This window comes from Acinonyx jubatus, chromosome A2 (assembly GCF_027475565.1).
Source record: "Acinonyx jubatus isolate Ajub_Pintada_27869175 chromosome A2, VMU_Ajub_asm_v1.0, whole genome shotgun sequence".
NCBI classification, from domain to species: Eukaryota; Metazoa; Chordata; class Mammalia; order Carnivora; family Felidae; genus Acinonyx; species Acinonyx jubatus.
In genome coordinates, this window is record NC_069383.1 from 137,354,899 (window position 1) to 137,375,530 (window position 20,632).

A 20,632-nucleotide genomic window follows, 5' to 3' on the forward strand; every position below is an offset into this window, starting at 1 on the left:
TGGGGAATTATAGGGCTGCAGTTTCATCAAGAGTCTTTGGTGGCCAGGGTGAAATATGCCATAATTTTCCATTTGTTTTCATCATCAATTATGTTTTTGACAATTTTAGGTTTTTTTCCTGTCGTTTTTATTACAGCAATCATGACCGTGACCACTTTAGTTAAAGTTGAAAAGCCATTTTGATTTACCTTATATTTTAAGTTATTCCCAACTTTATGACAGATCTACTTCTGGGTCTGAGTTTTTAATGTTTATTTTGAGGGTGAAGAAGAATTTTATAGGCAAATTGGAGAAAACTTCTCTTGAAATGATCAAAACGAGCTATAAAAACACGGTTTTGAGGATTTGCTTTGGGATGACTAAACTCCAGCCCATGAAAGCTGGTTGGCCTGGACTTCTTCTGTAATGGCTTTCAGCCATATAACTCCGCCTATCTCTGGACCGTTGCACCACATCTTGATAGCTTCTTAGAAATAAATTCTCATCAATTTTTGGAGTTGGTGATATTGTAGCAATCTTGAGAACCTTGCGATCTTTAGGTACAGTTATGGGGCTCACATTTCTCTTGGAGAAGGTTTTCACCCAGCACAGTCCATTTCCTCTGCTCTCAGCAAAAATCTGTTGTTAAATTGGTATTCTGGAGTCAGACATGGGTTCAGTCCCGGTTTGGCCTTTATTAGCTATTGGACCACGGATGCGTTATTTACCCGCTCTGTGTCTCAGTTTCCTAGTTTGTGAAAAGGAGGTAATAATACTGTTTTCCTCATAGGGTGTTGCAGAGGGTAGATGGATTACTCTGTCCTGGCCCATGACAACTACTCAGTACATGTTAGTTGTAGCCGCTCTTCCTAATATTCCCATCATCGTCATTGTCATCAAATCAGCACCCTTCTGAATGTATTCATCAGACATTTTGACAAGTCTGTGCTTTTTGGATGCTTCAGGATGTTTCTGAAGAGCATGTCGTGCCTAGAGAAGGACAAATTCTGCCTTCTCTTTTCACACGAAAAGAGAGCTTTCAGATTGTGTGAGACGTGAGACCTCTGGAAGTAAAATGTTGTCAGGTTGAAGGTTTGTAGGCGTCAGGGTAAACACTTTCTTTGGCTGTGTGTAGACAATTACTAATTAATGTCGTCTTAAGAAATTAGTGATCTAACTGCTAGCTAGTTAGATTCTTAAGGAATTTTTGAAGGGAGTCTTGGTAAGTATAGAGGGACTTCTCTGTCCTTCTGCTTTCTTTCCCAGTATTTATGTGTTTCCCCTTCCTGACAGCACCTTTATTTCCTTTTAAGGTGATTTGATTAATGGAACTGTAACCAGGAGTCTACACTCAGCCTAGGGCTGGGGGCGTGATCACCAGCTTGGTTAGGTGGGTGCTCGTGTACAAGTTGAATCTTGAGCTGCGGCATTCTTCTCATTTTTCCAAGTTGGCATTCTGCTCTGAAAATATCTACTCCACTCTGGGACCACCTTAGCTCTTCCCGTTCCCCAGTCTCCATGTCTGTCTCGGTGACTGATGGTTGCTAAGCCTTAGTTTCCAGTCTGCCTTGGATTTGCTGAGTCCCTAGTTTCCTTCCAATAATCCTCAAATTAGCCAACTGGCTTCTACTGCTTTGCAACTACAGAAGCCTAAACTGGTAGAGTAGCTTACACATCAGGGAGCTAGATTTGGAATAAATGGAGGATGTCTGGAGGTTTACAATTAAAATACCATTCATTACTTTCTTCCCTCATGGGCAAGTAACTGAACATTTTGCAGTAGGTCACAAAAGATGCAGAGTTCTCAATTAGTATTTCAAAAATGGGCTATTTTGCTGGACTTCCCACTACTCCTTTGTTCGGCACAAAGAAGTCACTTGTGGCTGCTTTTCTGAGCTCTCAAAGGATGTGTGTATATGCAGGGGTAGAGGTGGAAAGGGCAAGAGAAGCAGAGAGGTCTTCCCTCCAGTTTCTGGGGCCCTGATCTCTCTGTGGCAGGTGGCTTGTAAAGGGACTGTGATTTCCTTCTGCCTACTCCAGCCTCCCAAAACAAAACTTGTGAGATATTCTTCTGCTTTTCCCTGAGTTTTTATTCCTCTGTTGAACACTTTTCTTGCCCTACTGAACACCTTCTTTTCAATGATGTGTAAAATGTGATTGAAAACTCAATTATTTTCGTCTCTGGCATTGCTTGTGGTTTCTTGACAACGGAATGGGCAAGTGGGCTCCATTTCCCCTGGTGTCTTGTTTGTTGACTGTTTCTGTGTTCTGTGCAGTGCCTAGAACAAAGTTGGTTGATGATTTTTTTTTTCCACAGGAACATCAATTGTGCACTCCTCACTGTGAATAAGTAGCTTGACAGCATTGTATGGGTGGAAAGAGCCCTAACTGAATCGTTAAGAGCTTGGGCTCTGCTCTTGGTAACTTTATGATTCTGGGCAAAATACCTAACTTTTCTTAAGGTCTTAACCTCACCTGTAAAATCAGGGTAAGCCTTGCCCTGTCTACCGCATAGAGCTGTTTTGAGGGATGACATAAAGGCAACGTGTGTGAAAGTGCTTAGCCAGCTGTCAAATGCTGCGTGACATCAGTGTGTTAGGTGATGATGATGATGCCACTTATATTTATTAAACACATTGAAAAATCAAGGGCTTTTTACTTTTTATTTGTTATTATTTTTTTTTTAGAAGGCTGAGTAGAAAAGGGACTTAAATTTAAAACCAAAGATAAAACCAGGGGCACTTGGGTGGCTCAGTTGGTTGAGTACCTGACTTTGGCTCAGGTCATGATCTCAAGGTGTGTGAGTTTGAGCCCTGAGTCAAGCTCTGTGCCGACGGCTCAGAGCCTGGAGTCTGCTTCGGATTCTGTGTCTCTCTCTCTCTGCCCCTCCCCTGCTCGCGCTCTGTCTCTCTCTCTCTATCAAAAATAAATACACTTCAAGAAAATAAAAAATAAAAACAGAACTCTGCCTACTGCTTGTGCTGGATGTTCTCTGTGCCTCCAACTTCTTGCTCCTCTGAAAGGCTCTGTGCCCCAGGGGGCTAACCTCTGTTGTCAGCATTACCTGGGCTTCCTAGCTCTCCCGCTTTTTCTTGCATTAGCCCATGGAAGGCACTGGGTGAAAATCCGAGAATTCAAGGTTAGAATATTATTCCCTACCTTCCTTGCCACACTTTGGTTGGTAGTGACTATAACCCTCTAAGGAGGGCCACAGTTCCTGCCAAGGGCCCCTCTTCTGTGGCTAAAGCTCCCGCTGCTCTCTGGGAACTGCTCCTTCTCCTTGCCCCTTTAAGTCTGGGGGAGCGACAGTTTTGTTTTTGCTAACTGCACGGTACTGGACTGTCCTTTCTGGCTTCCCTTACCCTTTCCCACACCCTTTATTCCATTCACCTCAAACACCCCAGGTGAAGCTGCTGCCTCTTTCCTGATGTGACCTTGATGGCACAGAGGAACTTCTTTCTTTATACTTACATGTCTTTCTGCCATCTTCAGTTCAATTCAGCAAATGCCTTTTTAGAACTTCCAGTGCGCCAGGGACATAGTAGGTGGTGACGGCACACTTTCAAGAACTAGATATTTTGGTGGTGCATTTGGAGGGATTATAGCCATCAGTTTCTAAAAAGCAGGTTTGGGTCGACTGAAAAAGCTTATGTTAACCCTAGTATGTGAAGACATATAATATTATACATGTTATGAATTATCTTTTAAAATTCATTTTTATTTTTGTCAAAGCAGCTTATGTACATGGTTTGAATAAAACAGCACTAAAAAGCAAATATCGAAAAATGCAACACCTGCCTCCTCCTGCATTTCTCCCACCCTTCCAACGCCCACCCCCCAGTGGGCAACTTTCAGTTCTGGTACTTCCGGTGTTTATCTCTGTTTGCAAATAATGTGCTTATACTGTGTTTTCCTGCTGTATCAGTGTGAGCAATAGCTCTTTGACACTCCCCACCCTCACTGCTTCTGGTCCCCATAGCCTCTTAACACAATTCTTTCACAATTTTTGTTTAAATCAGTATGTAATACTTATCACATTGGTCTGGTTAGCACTGTTTTCTTTAACATGTAACTTTTGGTCTTCCTTGGAATTAAGATAAGCTTTCAAAAGTTGCTTACTTTCCTAGGCATCTTCCTTATGAGGTGTGGCTAGTAACGGCATTTCCATTTTATAGTTGCATAAATTGAGGCTTAAGGTTGAAGTATTTTGCTCCGTCAGACAGCTCGTAAGTGTCAGAATTGGGATTAGATTACAGCCAGTCTGTCTACAAAGCCTGCATTCTTTTTTTTTTTTTTTTTTTTGTAATGCTTTTATTTATTTTTGAGAGAGAGAGAGAGAGAGAGACAGAGTACAAGCCTGGGAGGGGCAGAGAGAGAGAGGGAGACACAGAATCTGAAGCAGGCTCCAGCCTCTGAGCTGTCAGCACAGAGCCCGACGCGGGGCTTGAACCCGTGTACTGTGAGATCATGACCTGAGCCAAAGACCCTCACCAACTGAAACACCAGGCGCCCCTACACAGCCTGTATTCTTAATCATGACATGATTTGCAAGCACTGTCACTTCAGTTGTTATCCTAATGGCCATGTTAAAATAAAACAAAATGAAGACTTGAGGTCTTTCTTCAGATTCAAAATCAGTAGATCTGAAATGGGGACCAGGAACCTGTCGTTTAAAAAGCTCCACAGATGATCCCATTGACAAGCAGGGTTTGAGAACTTTTCTTCTTAATGTCCTATCATTACTGTCATCACCATCCTCCCCATCATGACCACCAGCAACATCACCACCACCTCCATCAGCGGCCATGAATGACCGTCTTGTGCTCTCAGTGGCTAAGTAGAAATCCTGCTGTTGGTTAAAGCAGCTGCTTTCTGACCTCCTAGGTGAGATCGTACTGGTAGGTGATTCAGGTAATGATTTATCAGGCCATTTTTAAGTTTGGCCAGTGCTTTTGGAGGAACTATGCCCCATAGAAGTGGACAGGTGTATTTTTTTCACCTCAGTTGGTGGTTACTTTATCTGGATTTAAAAAAAAAAAAAGGCAATGAGAATATTGTCTCTGTACTTAACCCTGACCTTAAACGGACTCATTTTTTTTTTCCCTGAGTCCCCTAAAATGACTTCTGGAGGAAATAGAAAGCTCAAGGAAAAGAGAAACTTTGATGTCTTTGTTCTATTTGCTTTCCACCCCCCCTCTCTCCCCCCCCCCCCCCCCCCCCCCCCAGCTTGTGGCATTTCTTGTTTATCAGGCAGGAGAGAAGCACTAAAATTTGGCCTGGGGTTTTCTCATCCCTAGGTGTGAAATTATTTCAGAACTATAATAATAATACTTTGCATTTCTATAGTCCTTTTATTTGAAGATCTAAAAGTATTCTGTTGGTGTTAATAGAGCTTCCCAGCACCCTCTGAAGTAGGTAAGTATTATTAGAGAAGATTTCCTCCAAGAACATTTTCACTTCATATCCCATGTGTGACTTGAAAATGCTTTTGTATTATTTGGGAATCTGAACCATTTAAAGTGCCATGCATATAGGGCACTTGGTTTCTTTATATGCAGTCTTCACTAATTCATAGCACATTGAGGTAAATATAGTCCATTTCCCATGAAGGGGTGTGGCATTATTTAGACAGAATTAAAATAAAAGCATTCTCTTGTTGCCTTTTATTTGAATGCTTTTGAAAATATTCAGTAATGTCCACCAGCTATGGAACTGTCTATCTTACAATTAATTTTCCCTTTCTAAGGTAGCAGGACTTGCAGGAATATACTGAATAACTGGTGGGGATTGTCGGCAATGTGGTGTCCTTTGGGAGCTCATGACATGTCAAGCCAATTAAAAATACAAACCGACTTTGCATTCTGATTTAAAGGTTTAATTCTGAAAACTTGTTTTGAATGTTGCATGCCTGAATTTTAATCATGCATACGTACATACCTCATTACATTTTCCCCCTCAAAATGTTGGGAAGTTCTATCTTGGTGGTGTTTGGGGTGTCTGCTCACTTAGTGTCATTGATACAGAAGTGTTACACGTCTGCCATAGCACATGTCGGGGAGCAAGAATGCCCCGTTCTATTCAAGGACCTTCTGGCAAGACTAAGAATCAAATTGATATGAGACAGATTAACAAGAGGGAAACAAATTTAATTTTATCCATATGGAGAATCCACATAGACATGGAGATTCCAAAAACAGTCAGGCAAAATGAAGTATATGTATCATTCTGACTTGAGAAGGGCGTGGGGGTCTGGGACTCAAAAGGGAAGGAATATAATTCACAGGAAGATGAAAAAGAGTAAATATGGGGTAAACAAATGTTTGCTGGGCCACTCAGAAACAATGGGACACAGAAAGGACTTTGATGAAACAGGACTGACTTTGTTCCAGTCTACTAGGAAAAGAGCTTGCGGCAAATCCTCTGGGTTTCAATTGCCTTTCTAAAAAAAATGTTTATTTATTTATTTTGAGAGATAGATAGAACAGGAGCTGGGGAGGGGCAGAGAGAGACAGGGAGAGAATCCCAAGCAAGCTCTGCACTGCCAGCTCAGAGACCGACTTGGGCCTGATCTCCCGAACTGCGAGATCACGACCTGACCCGAAATCAGAAGCCAGCCAGGCACCCCTCGATTGCTTTTTAACTGAAAATACTCAGACTTGCCCATCTTGGGCATGCCTTCCCTTGGCCCCTGCAAACAGAACATTCAAGAAAAGACCTTCTGTTTCTTAGTCCATGCTGGCTATTCTAGGAGGTTCCTCTTCCAAGCAATGTTGGGTGGCCCTGCTGTGCTCTCCAAAGGAGGTTGGGCTCTTTTGGATTTCATGGACCCAGTATTCATTTTCCCAGCATCTTCTCACCATCCCCACCAAAAGTCCTGTTGCCTCTCTAGAGATCTACCTGGGAACAGAGTGCCAGCCTCTACTACTTCAAGGAACTGGAAAACCTCCAGCTTCTCCCCAGTAGTAGGAAGGTCCAGTCCCACCCAAACAAGGTTAAAGGAAACAACTGTTTTAAACAACATGATCCAAATTTGTTTTTATCGTTGTCTTTTTCTGCTAGTGTCTAGCACGTACCCCTCCATGAATTTAGGCTGTCGAAAAAAAAATCCTTAGCGGGGGCCAGATTTGGTTGAGAGATTGCCCTCTAGTACTCTCTGCTTTGGGACAAAGGGACTGGAAGCTCTGTTGAAGTTCTTGAGATCAGAAAGGGAACTATACTGAAAGCATAATGAAAAGTACGAGTTGGTATGCTTAAAATATGCTGCCCCCCCCCCCACTGAGACAAGGTGATGCTTCAGCATTTGTGGTGTTCTTTATGACTCTGATGATGGAGAGAGCATCAGATGATCGCACGGTTAATTCTTTTCCTGGCCTTTCAATTATCTACCTCTTTGGGAGAAATTCACTTAAGACCCATCATTTGAAGATTTGGAGGAATGTGGGCAGGACTATGTATCTCTGCACCATTTTCTCCTGAGTCTTTTGCTCCAAGGAGGTCATATAAATTTGTTGCTAATTATATGAAGATAGATTTATCAGTCAAGATGCTTTTGGCTACACATAATCAGAAAGTCAACTCAAAATGGTTTAAACAATAAAAGAATTAAGGAAAAAAAAAGCTTCCCACCCTCTCCATATCTACTTGCTGAGCCCCACGCATGTCATGATTGATAGGAAGGCATTATAAAACCTGGGCTCTGAATGTCTGGAATCCAGCCTCAATCTACTTTTCCCTGGTGCCAAGCAACTGGGGTCCCACCAGGGTGCCTTTGATGGTTGTCACTGTGCTGTAGGGAGAGGATTTCAGCACTAAGCTGTTGACAGATTGCTAAGCATTGTCACTTCTTTTGTGAATTTCTCTACCAACTTGCATTTGAACACAAAATAAAAGCCATAGGAATAAGGAAAATGAATTATGTCAAGGAACAAGATATCCCAACAGAGCAACTCCAGGCTCTGTTAATTCAGTGGCTCAACAATGTTATTAAAGTCTTCATTTCTTGCCTTTTTCCTCTGCCATCTTCACGGTTTTGACTTGGTCCTCAGACCAAGGTGCCTTAACGGTTCTAAGATGGCTGCTTCATTCTGGGGAGTCATCTCTACTAATGGTAGCATCCCTTGGCATAAGAAACTATTCTTTGTATCCTGTTTTAAAAACAAGGGGCCTTCCCTGTAACCCCTCTAGCAGGCTTCTCCTTAGGTGACATTTGGCTGATTGCAGCCACATACTCCTTTCTAAATCATACACAGGCACATGGGGTGGGATTACCTTGATTGGGTTAGATTGGTGCTTTCCAATCTAAATTTGTTCTTGTCATGGTACACGTAGAAAATGATAATGTTTGGTCAGCACATTAAGTAAACAGAAGAGGCTGCTCATACTTGAAATTTTTTTAACGTTTATTCATTATTGAGAGACAGACAGAGACAGAGCATCAGCAGGGGAGGGGCAGAGAGAGGAGGAGACACAGAATTTGAAGCAGGTTCCAGGATCTGAGCTGTCAGCACGGAGCTGGACACGGGGCTCAAACCCACCAACTGTGAGATCATGACCTGAGCCGAAGTCGGATGCCCAACCCACTGAGCCACCCAGGTGCCCGAGGCTGCTCATAATTGGACGTGGCTTGTGTATGGGTATGTGCATGCGTGTGCCTGTGTTGGGGGTGTGAGTGGGGTCTGTCTGGCTGTCTTGACCCTGTTCTACCTGGCTGCCTTAGGGGCTAAAGAGATGATATCTGAGCAGCTATAACGCATCCCGTTCTTAAACTAATCAGGATTTACCCCTGAGCTGGGTTAATCCTCCCTTTCTCTGGGCATATGGCTTTGTGGAGGGAGGATACTCCAGTAAAATGTAAGTTTTACTTTTTTTTTTAAAAGTTTATTTATTTATTTTGAGAGGGAGAAAGGGAGGGCAAGCATAGAAGGGGCAGAGAGAGGGAGAGAGAATCCCAAGCGTGCTCTGCACTATCAGTGCAGAGCCGGATGTGGGCCTTGAATCCACAAACCGTGAGATCATGATCTGAGCCAAAGAAACTTAGCTGACTGAGCCACCCAGGCATCCCTCAGTTTTACTTTTAAGGCAGAAGAGGGGATGGCTGTTGGATAAGCCCTCAGCAGTGTCTGCTGCATAGGTGTTTCTTGTCTTTATATATACCTAATATCCTTCTTTGAGTCAATAGTTCCTTATGGAGAAAGGACCAAGTTTTGCAATTTTAAGTACTCAGTGATTGTTTGTATATTGCATGAATGGGTATGTACTAATGTACTTGACTAACTGATGCTTTCATTACCACTGACCTCCTAGAATGTGCCAGAAATGTGCTGTAGGAGGTGCAAGAAATGTGGGCCCCCGCTGATGATTTTACACCTAGGGAGGGAGACCGGTCATAACTACTAAACAGCACATATATAATTAAAAGTTAAGTCCTCTTGCAACAGGAGGCAAAACAGAGCAGACCTCTTCATACTTGCTGGTCTGGGAGGGCTTGAGTTTATGACATTTTAGCTGAGGGCTGCAAGAAGGACCAGAGGGGGAATCCGCCATGCAGGGTGTCATAGCCTTGGCCCTTCTAACTACCGCTCAGTTCAGAATCATTTGTTTTTAAGAAACGAACCAAACAAAAACAACCCAAGACGGAGCATTTGCTCTAAGACCACCAGCTAGTTCAGTGATTTGAGGGCAGGTTGGACTGAGAGCCTTCTGAGACACTGGCCCAGGAAGTGGTTGACCCTCTCGAGCAGGACAGGTACATGGATAAGCCACATTGTCTCTCATTGTCTCCGTCCTGAAGCACAGTGACCGACTCGGGCTGCATGTGCTCTCCCACTGCTTCTCCCTGCACACCGGCTGCTGTGCTGCACATATCCTGGGCCACCTTGACTGTCCCTGCAGCCCCCTCTCTCCCACTTAAGGGGTGGATAGAGACTGACAGCAATTACTCCAGTTCCCCTTTCCTGGGGGGCAATGTCTGAATCGCTTGATCTAGGTCAGGTGCCCACACTTGCTGGAGTCCGCTGTGGTCTGGGCACAGGGTCCACCTGGCCGACTGCCTACTTAATTCTACTTAATCCCTCTCAGTAGGATTGGGAGAGAGTCTCTGACAAGGCGCACTGTAGGCCAGGTGGACGGATTAATGCCCTTGTTAAATGCTGTTTTCCAGGTTCTCCAACCTTAGTAACACTGGGAGGGTCCCAATGATGTAAATAATTTAGCTATTACCTGAGTTACTTAGCCCAGTACTGATGCCTACTGCAGGGCACAGGATACAGCAGGTGCTTAAGAAGTAGTTAGTGATGATAATAGTAGCCAAGTGATCTGTGAGCTATGTGGTAGTTCTTTCTTAACGGTGCAGGTCAATTATATTATTTTAATGGAGATGCTTCTTTGTTTTGCAGACAGAAACACTCTTTCGTAGATGTCAGTCTATCTTTAAGCCACTTTACAATTACTTTATTCGTAGTACAAAAATACTACATTCGCATTTTAGTTTATTTGGGAAATGGATTAGCAAAGAGAAGAAAATAGAAATAGCTCAAGATCCTACTGCCCAGGGATGACCACCTATGGCCTTTTGGGGTGTGTCTTAACAGTTTTCTATGTAGACATGTTTAAAAGAAATGGGATGCATTTCCACTTAAAAATGATTACATATTGCTTTTTAAACTTGCACTGTGAACACTAAAAATTCTTCTATCGCACCGTCATTCAGAGTGGCACCGTATTCCGTCGTGTGGATGTAGCACACAGAAGGGGACACACAGATGGGGAAGTCACATCCGTCACTGAGTGGGGTCCTTCGGCTGGCATGGATTGGAATGCTGACCCCGAGGCTGTATGGCAGTGCAGATACTGCAGGGCGATCCTTGACGGTGGTCAGAAATTAAGTTTGCGCGATAATGATCACGCTTGTCCCCGGGGCCACCACTTTCCTGAGGATAATTTGCATGAAGCTATTTTTCTGTTTTGCAAGGAGGAAGTCTCAGCTGGAGCATCCCTGTAAGGAAAATAATCAGCATCCCCCTCAGGGTTCCAGGAAGCTTTTTTGCCGCTCAGGTCAGGGTGGCCCCTGCAGACTGCACTTGCAATAAAGCAAATGCAAGCATGCCAAATTGCTTTGCTCCAGCTTAACCCTACTCCAGAATGAATCCATAAATGCTACAAAAGGAAAGCTTATGAACATATGCTACGCAGAACTCAGAAAGCGTCCTGCCTGCTTAATCCTCTTCCTACTTCAGGGGGAAGAAAAAAGTCTGTTTATACTTGAACTGAGAATTGAGGGATCACAAAAATGAAGATTGGATGCCTTGCTAGAAATCACCAGTTGTGTTTTCTCATTTCCCTTAGAGCCATGGGTTGATTTTTCAATACAGCTGTGTCAGTGGGGAAATGTGCCGCTCTTTCTAGAGTTCTTAGATTCACTCCCAATTATGTGGCTGTGTCTACATGCCTTTTGAGGAAATGCAAGTTCACCCTGTTGAAACACAGAGTGTTCATTATGGTGCGTTCTGAGAACCGGAGGCCATCTCTTCATGTCACTGTCTCCCCCCTCCCCCCCATGACTCCCCACTTAGATTATTACAGATGGCGAAGGGCACTTCTCCACTTGGCCTTCTTGGAGCGATTCTTCCATGGAGAGTTGCACGGCATCAAGCTGGATGTGCACTAGCTCAGGGGTTCAGGAGCACGCCCTGGCACCGAGCATGCATGTTCGTCCTTCTGGTTCAAGATGATTCCCCTTTAAAACAGTTCATCTTTTTCTTTGCTGACATATCGGCTTGCAGACACCTACGGATGCTTTCTGATAAGCTTTCGGATCCTGAAGCAACTCAGGTTTTTTGAGCCCTTGCTGTGGCCCTCTCCACACTGCAGCTCTGGAGGACCCAAGTAGGTCTGCTTCAGTCTCCTTCCATCTCAGGGAAGTGGATGCTGTGTTTCTGCCTGTGTCTTATCTAATGCATGTCTGTATCTTCCGGCTCTCTTGGGACAGAGGTCTACAGGGCCATTCGGTTTGACACCAAAGGCACTCTCTGTGTAGAGCCAGTCATAATGGATAACTGTAAACATGACTAGATGCCTGCCCAAAGGGGGCGTTAACCGAAGGTGTGTGAATCTGCTCGGAGGGGCAACAGCTGAGATGTCAGAGTAGTTCACCATCTCCTGGGTAGAGGCATTGGGAGATTGTTTTCTGTCTGGAAAATATGACAGGCATCAGATCCTGAACGTTCCCTCCTGTGGCTGCAGGTGTGCATCCTTCTGATTTAGAAATGAGGGACGCTTACTGGGCATTACCAGTGCAGGAGATTCAGAGCGAGAAAGAAGTGAAAAATGTAGGGGGCTTCAAAATGGGAATGAATTGTGGTCATCATCGACCCAGGATGCACTTGGGAGGATGCACTTATGAAGAACCGTTTGTACATGATGCTGTGCCTCTTGATGGCACTAGGACTTGCTAATTTGCTCCATTTTCTTTGTGAACGTTAAAAACTCTGATTCTAGTGTTAAATAACAAAAATTCAACTGAGTATATTTTAGAAAATCTAATCGGCTGTATTAAACAATTCATGAATCATGAATCAGGCAGCATCCCAACTAAGCGAGTGGTGGAGGGGAAGTCCAAAGAGCTACAGGAAAAGAAATGTTTTTAAAGGTAGAGAGGGAGTGGAAAAAAGGAAATTATTCACAAAGAATTCATTGTTTTAGGCAAGATCTCCCTCCTAAGGGGAGTAGAAGGAGTCTCTCAGTAAACTTTCTGGTGCTGGCCACTAAATCCCCAAGTTGACTGGCTAAAGGTTATATTCTTTGGGGGTTGAAACTGCAGTTAGGTTAGGTATTAAGTCTCAGTTTACTGACTTGGGACCTTAGCCTAACTGACACCATTTGGGGCCTGTGGTTTTCTTTTTAACACTGGCAAACCAAGGAACTATCAGGATGGCGAAAGCATGTGGGTGTTACACTGTAACAACACAGAACCATTATGCAATTGACATTTATCATGGTACTGTGATCTTATTAAAAAATGCAGCCAGCATCTTTAGCTTATGATCAACTCTAGGCAATATGGCAGTCACTTTTCTTTAATTCTCTCATTTAATCTTTATCACAACTCATGGGACAGATATTTTTCTTTAGAATTTAACAGATGAGGGAACCGAAGTTCAGAGAAGTTAAGTAACTTCACCAAGATTGCACAGCTTGTAAGATGGAGTCATTTGAAAAGATAGAATGTGGTAGATCTTTGTACAGCTAGGGCAAGGGAAGGGGAACTTGTCATTTCTCTGATAAGGCATACTGATGGGGCTTTTGCTGTGTCCCTTGATAATTCTGGACAGAGTTGGGATAATTTGGAGGTGTACCTTAGGCATGCAGGTGCAAAGCTGATTTATTTTTATTCATTCATTCATTCATTCATTCACTCATTCATTCTTTCATTTATGGTTGATGCATTCAAATTCACTCGTGTTTTGTATAAATTAGGCACCTGTTCTGCTGAGAGCTAGGTGTTAAGAGTAGTGGAAAGATGATCAGAGAACTGAGAATCTGATTGGAGAGAAGGTAGCCAGGGAGAGCTTGAACATATGGCCCATTGTGGCAAATATGGCAAGAAGCAGCAGAATTCAGGAGCTTGCTCCAGGAGTTATTGGGGTGACCTCTGGGTAATGTGTCTCCTCCTACTGGGAACCCCTGTTAGTATTCCAGAAATTCGGTCTCAGCACAGGGATTGACATTTGTTCTGCACTGTCAGTCACAATGAAGAGACCTATTAACAGCATGCGATTTCTTTGTGATGGGTAATTTGTGAGCTCAGACGTGTAAAGGAGACGGTGCATAGAAGTGGAGAAAGGCCTACAACACAGTAGACTTTCTCTATGACACATATACGGGGACAGCCCCAGATGGAAATAATTGTGAAGTAGGCAACAGCCTGCTCTTTCGTACCCCGATTTCTCATAGCTTGTGACACACACTCCACGCGGCACCTACAGCCCCAAGCACGTGGCCTTTGCACAGGCTTCTTCAGGTTCTCAGTCCCCTTCCTACCACTGTTTGGTGGTGGGGGTGGGGGGTGGGGTGGGGGGTGGTGGGTGTTGAGAATCCTGATATCACTCATTTTGTACTCTTTACTGTGAAATTCAACCAATAGTTTATTACAGTGTTTCACATGATATAGGAGATGATTTTACATAGTACATAAGTGAACACTTTTTGGATTAGTCACATTAATTTTTTTTAATGTTTATTTATTTTTGAGAGAGAGTGCATGAGCAGGGGAGGGGCAGAGAGAGGGGGAGACACAGAATCTGAAGCAGGCTCCAGGCTGTGGGCTGTTAGCTCAGAGCCTGACGCGGGGCTCGAACCCCTCGAACTGCAGGATCATAACCTGAGCCGAAGTCGGATGCTTAACCGACTGAGCCACCCAGGCGCCCCAGTCACATTAATTTTTTTAAAGTTTCTCCATTTGCAGCAAGTGATATTGGCTGTATACGCACAATAGTGAATATGTACAGTGGCAATATGGAATTGTCTTTCCGAAAACTTAGTTTAGCAAAATTGAGTAGATTAAAAGAAAAATATTATATTAATGCTAGAACATGGGCTCACACACAGATAGGAGAATCGGGAAAGGAGAATGTGAGTTCCTGAAGTTTTAGAACAATTTACCTGGGTGTATTTGCGTTTCAGACTTTTATCTTTAGAATTCTGTGTTTTGTCTCACAGGACAAGAATTTGATTGATCCGGGTAGAGGGAGCCCCTCTGAGCTCTTGCTTCCTAGGTAGCCACCTACTTCACCCTGCAGGATTATGATTTACTTGTGTTACAGATGACTGATGTCACACCAGGTTTTTCTTTTAGTTAATGGTTACACTGTAGAGGAAGTGATTCTTCCTTCATGGTGTCCAGTTTGCTGCAACTATGAGGCTTGTGGCCGGGGGGGTTTTCATGGAAAGCTCATGTGAACGTGCACGGTTGCTGGTTAGAATGTGCACAGTAGATGTAGTGTCTAAAGCAGCCAGATGAAGAGTAGCAACCATGTAACCCCACAGTTGCATCACAGAAATGCAATAGAATAAATAGAGTATTCATTTCATGTACTGAAAACAGCACCTGAATCTACTCCTGAGCCATTTTGAACAAGGGGCAGGAAGAATTGTCACAACAAAGAGCGGTGTTCCTCTGAAATAGTAATCAGGCTGGGACAGAGAACAAGTTACTGCAGTATTCAGTGGGCCCGAGGTATCAGAATCTAGGGGCTTGCTAGTATTAGACTACATGACAGGGTTTTTGGTCTTTGAGTGGGTCTGTCTCCAGGCAGAGCCAAAAGTGGGAGCCCAGGGGACTAAGAGCAGCCTGTGCTGGTGGAATGAAATTAAACTTGCCGATAACGTGCACATCACAGGCCAGGTGACATCTTGGGCTTCTTTCTACCTTGTGATTGGATGATTTTTTCCCTGCCCCACAATGTATTTCATTGGTTGCGTGCATCTTGGAAGTGCTAAAAGGAACACTTATTCCTGAAGGTCTGTTTTCACATCATTTTCTTTTTTTTTTTAATGTTTTATTTTTGAGAGAGAGCGAGAGTGTGCGTGCACACAAGTGGGGGAGAGGCAGAGAGAGAGAGAGAGAGAGAGAGAGAGAGAGAGAGAGAGAGAGAATTGTCAGCAGCAAGCCCAGTGTGGGGCTTGAACTCACCAACCGGGAGATCATGACCTGAGCTGAAGTCCTATGCTCAACCCACTGAGCCACCCAGGTGCGCCAACATCATTTTCTAAATGCATCGGAGAGGCTATTGCTGCACAAAGTTATTATTTATGCTTTTTGTAGAGACAGACATTGGTGTTTCTATAGTATGTATCTATTTGCTGGTTAGAGACTCCTACTTGTTACTGAGCAAGAGACAGGATTTACTATTATTGCTATTCTCGGTCATTACTTGGTTGGGTTTTTCATCTAGTTTTGGGGCCCAACTCCTCTTTCTGTTGACAAAGAATAATTAATTACTTTCAGAATTTAGGCTCCTGTGTCACCAATAGATAATTTGTAAATTTAAGAATATCATTTTAACTTAATAATGGTCACTTTTCACGGCGCCTGGTTTGGCTCAGGTTATGGTCTCATGGCTCTTGGGTTCAAGCCCCGCCTCGAGCTCTGTGCTGACAGCTCAGAGCCTGGAGCCTGCTTCAGAATCTGTGTCTCTGTCTGCCCCTCCCTCACTCGTGCTCTGTCTGTCTGTATCTCTCTCTGTGTCAAAAATAAATACACATTAAAAAAAAAAGTAAATAATAACAGTCACTTTTCTTATATTAGGTATGAACAAGGGAAAATAATCCAAATTATCGAAAAAATGGCAGAAATAAACTTACTTGAAATGCATATATCTTGCAAAAATATTATATTGAAATATTAAATATATCAAAAATAATATAAAGAAACTCAGGCCTAAAATGGTAACTTAATAACTATCCCCAACTTGGCATCAAGATTGGCAAAAGGAATCATTCAGTAATCAGTTCCATTGCCTTCTGTAACTCTGCTATGGACTGGGCATACAGCTGTGACCATCATTGATAATGTCCCTGCCCTATAGTTCCGGTGATCTAGCTTTGAGTAAAAACAGGGCAAATGAAACCATTAATACATTGCATGGTACTTTTTGTGTACAAATCAACTGTTATTTCTTGAAATAGCATGAGTTTTATCCCGACAGGTATATAAACTGAACCCTGGTATTTTAGTCATGGTAGATAAGCAAACCATACGTCATATCTGTGGTCCCTAAATGCTGGAATCTGATTGGCTAAGAGAAATTGAAGGACTTCCATTTTCTACATATTTCATGTTTATGGAAACAAAGAACAAAGCTGGATTTAACCTACTCTTTAATGTATTGACTGTTAAGAGGGGGGAAATCTATTTAACATGTTATCTTTGACTTCCAGTAAAGTGAAATGAACCTAATCAGTACTGGTGTTTCGAAAAATGTGTCCAGTGTTTACCTCTTAAATGCATTGTTAATGAGCTGTCACGTGAAAGTTCGCTGTAGCTTTGCCTTAAATCTGCTCGCTGAGGCCTCACAGGCCTAAATCCCAGCAAACATTTTCTGGAAATTGTAGGGCACCATCATGATTAACTGTAACACTCCCTACACTTTCATTACAGGAATTAATATAGTGAATTGCCAAATGAATTGTTTGACGCTGTGAGGGAAAGGAATGCTAAGAGGTTCTCATGAGAGGATCAGCAGCTCTGTAGTTTGCAAAGTCAAAGTTCTGTGTGTTTTCAGACTGCCCACCTTCTTGCCCACAGTATATTTTCGTCTTGGTCTAGCTGGCAAATTGCTGAAGGAAGAGAATGATTGTCATATGTCAACTTTTTACGGAGGTATAACAGACAGGGTTTGTGTACTTGAGAATCCACAGTATACACATTGATGAACTTTCACAAAGTTTATGCCCAAGGAACCGGCATCTAGAATTAAATATAGAACCTGACACCCTCATGCCATCTACCCTGCTCCCAGCCCAGGCCACCAGGGTCTTGACTCTAACATCACAAATTGGTTTTGCCATGGTTTTGAATTTTATATAAATGGTATAATACAGAACAAGCTCCTTTGTGTGTGGCGTCTTTTGCTCAACATGATGTTTGTAAATCTGGAATGATTTTGTTGTGTTTAACTTTAAGAAATAACGTAGGCTTGTGAGTGTCAGTTAAAATCATAGGATGGGAAAATCCTTGGGAAACTTTGCAGTGTCTTGCAACAATAATGCTGGGTTGGTTGACTGGGCATTCAAGTAGTATGGTGTATTTTAATGTGTTCTGGAAAAAAATCAGTCTCATTTAGTTACAAGTGACTAGTTCAGCCACACAATTTGCATGTGCAAATTTGACAGTGATTTACGTGGGATAACTCATTTAGATCTTAACAGATAAAACTGTAAAATTTTTGGATATTAGGGTTCCAAAGGTCATCTTAGAAATGTACTCCCTGAGGTTTTTTCTTGTACAGGTTAGTGGATAACTTCTTATAATTGACTAATTAAAGTATTTTTAAACCCAAGGCTATATCTTAATATTTCTGTCCTTTTGTATTTAATTGCATGTCTGTGTGAAGAATCTATAACATTTTCTCTTAAAATGTCCTACAATACATAGGATATGGCTCACAGGTCAGACTGCCTGCTGGATGACCCTCTTCTGGGAGGCCAAATATGTAATAATTTTCTTGAAAAGAACATCTCCCACCCCAACACCCCACCCCACCCCAATCAAAATAAAAAATTAAATGCTCTCTCCTCAACAGCACACCACAGTGCCTAAGAACATAGAGTTGGTGTCTTTGGGTGTGGAAGTGGATTTCTTAGTCTTGATTAAGTTGCCTTTCCTCCTCTGAAAATAACGACTACACCTCTCTCTTGTTCACTGGGAGGGGTCCAAGAGCACAGAGAAGTGAACACGGTGCCTGGCACCACCTAAATGCTCACTGCCAATTAGTCTTGTAAGCATTCCCTTCTGTATTTTTCTTTTAATGCATCATATTTTAATGATTCAAATCAGGCAGGTGATCCTCAGAATAATGCTTTCCTAAACATTATATATCTATATCTATACCTCAGGTATATAAATACCTGGGGTATATCTATATATCTATATTATGTATATATCTAGATCTCTGTATATCTATCTGCCTGTCTATCTATCTATCTATCTATCTATCTATCTATCTATTATATAAATATCTCCCTACATCATCCCCTTAAGTGGAAGAGATCCATTTAAACACCATCCAGATTAACAGGATGCATCCCTCATAGCTTTTTAAAACTTTTTGTACGGAACAAAAAACCCCAGGAAGCAGTGGTATTTTTAATGCTGGAACAAAGGCAGCATCATTTTTCAGTGTCTCTCTGATGACAATCTGGTTATTAGGCTGTCAGAGTTCTCTGACAGAATGCAGTGTTGGACTACCTAATTACATTGCTTCAGAGTCCAGTGGGGCTGCTGATCTGTTTCCTAATAATTTTTGGTTAGGGTTGTTTTGTTAAAGGCAAACTTATCAGTCATGTGAGAAATGTTTGCTCTTCATGTTCAGTAGCATAAACATAAAAAAAAATCCACTTAGTCCTGATGTTGTGGGGAACGGTAATAATACAGTCCTTCTTCTTAGACTCCAGATGTCCCATCCATTTGAAAATTTTAGGTTGTTGGGGAAGAAATGTCAAAGAGCCAAAAAGTTCTGTAGTTTTTTGTCTTCCCTTTGTATTTTGGTGTTGAGAAATACAGCAATGAATATCAGCTGTCTTAAAGATGTACATTTAAAATTACTTTTCACTATTCTCTGGCCTTTATTTTTTATTTTTAAAGACCCAGAATTTCCTCATAGATTGAACACTTGCGCAGTGGAGAATAAAAGCTAGGGAAGTACTCTGACATGCCAGATACAGCTTCTGTATCAGGGCAGTTTCAGGTTTTGTGGGGGCGGAAGCTTACCTTGTTTGCTGGGTGGTCTTCTAAGAAAAAGAGAAAAAGAGGCACCTGGGTGGCTTAGTCCGTTCAGCATCTGACTCTTGATTTTGGCTCAGGTCATGATCTCACAGTTGTGAGATTGAGCCTCAAGCTAGACTCTGTGCTGACAGAGTGGAGCCTGCTTGGGATCTTCTCTCCCCTTCTCTCCCTCCTCCTCCCCTGCTCTCTCTCTCTCAAAATAAATACATAAATTAAAAATAAAGATAAAGAATAAAAGAATTATTAATGCACAATTGGATACAAAAGTGAGGCACCTGGGTGGCTCAGTCAATTAATCGTCTTGACTCTTGGTCCTGGCTCAGGTCATAATCTCACGGTTTGTGGGTTCAAGTCTCACGTCGGGCCCTGTACTGACAGTGGGGAGCCTGCTTGGGATTTTTTCTCTCTCTGTCTCTGTCTCTGTCTCTGTCTCTCCCTCCCTCCCCTGCTGGTGCTCTCTCTCTCTCAAATAAATAAAAATAACTTAAAAAAAAATAGATACAAAGGTAAGTTTTCATTTCAGTGTTTCAGTTCAGTGATTTAGTTCCCTTTCTTTCACGATCTCTCTCCCAGAAAAGCTTGACAGAAATGTCTCTTGGTGCCTCCTCCCACTTAGACCACTGACCCCCAGCAACTCCCAGCACCCCAGGGGCTCATGCAGCAGGAGCTCTGGAGATTAAGCTGCATTCGCCTGATGTTAATCCTTTTCTGCCTGTTTGAACATGCTGCTGAGTCTAGATGATATCTAGAAAGCTGAGGAGAAGACTTCTAGTAGGGATAAATTAAGATCAAGTCAACCTCAAGTGGATATTATAGATTCTGAAGTGAACTGGAGGCGAAAGATTTTATAAAATATAAAGCTTTAAAGGCAGTTCTGAAAAGGTACAATACTTTCAGGGTATGTAGCCTCTGAGAAGAAGTTGTTGTAGGGAAAAAATTCATTAGAAAAGATACTAATAAAAAAGAAGAGGAATCGATGTTTTTTAGAAAGCTATTTTCCTGAGGTGGTGACTTCTTTGTATGACTCAAATGGTATGCTCCCTGGCGGCAGAGTGACATCGAGCCTTGATGTCTGTGTAAATCTTTATGCTGTCTTTGGAATAAGATGATTGCAGCACTGGCCTACCATCAGTGGGGCATGAATTGCTGATC

General features: G+C 42.6%; 1 protein-coding gene across 3 annotated transcripts in view; it reads left to right on the forward strand.

Moving 5' to 3' along the window:
- Positions 1-20,632, forward strand: part of FHIT (fragile histidine triad diadenosine triphosphatase) — a 1,399,071-nt gene that overhangs the window by 34,486 nt on the left and 1,343,953 nt on the right. The gene's annotated exons all lie outside the window — the stretch shown is intronic.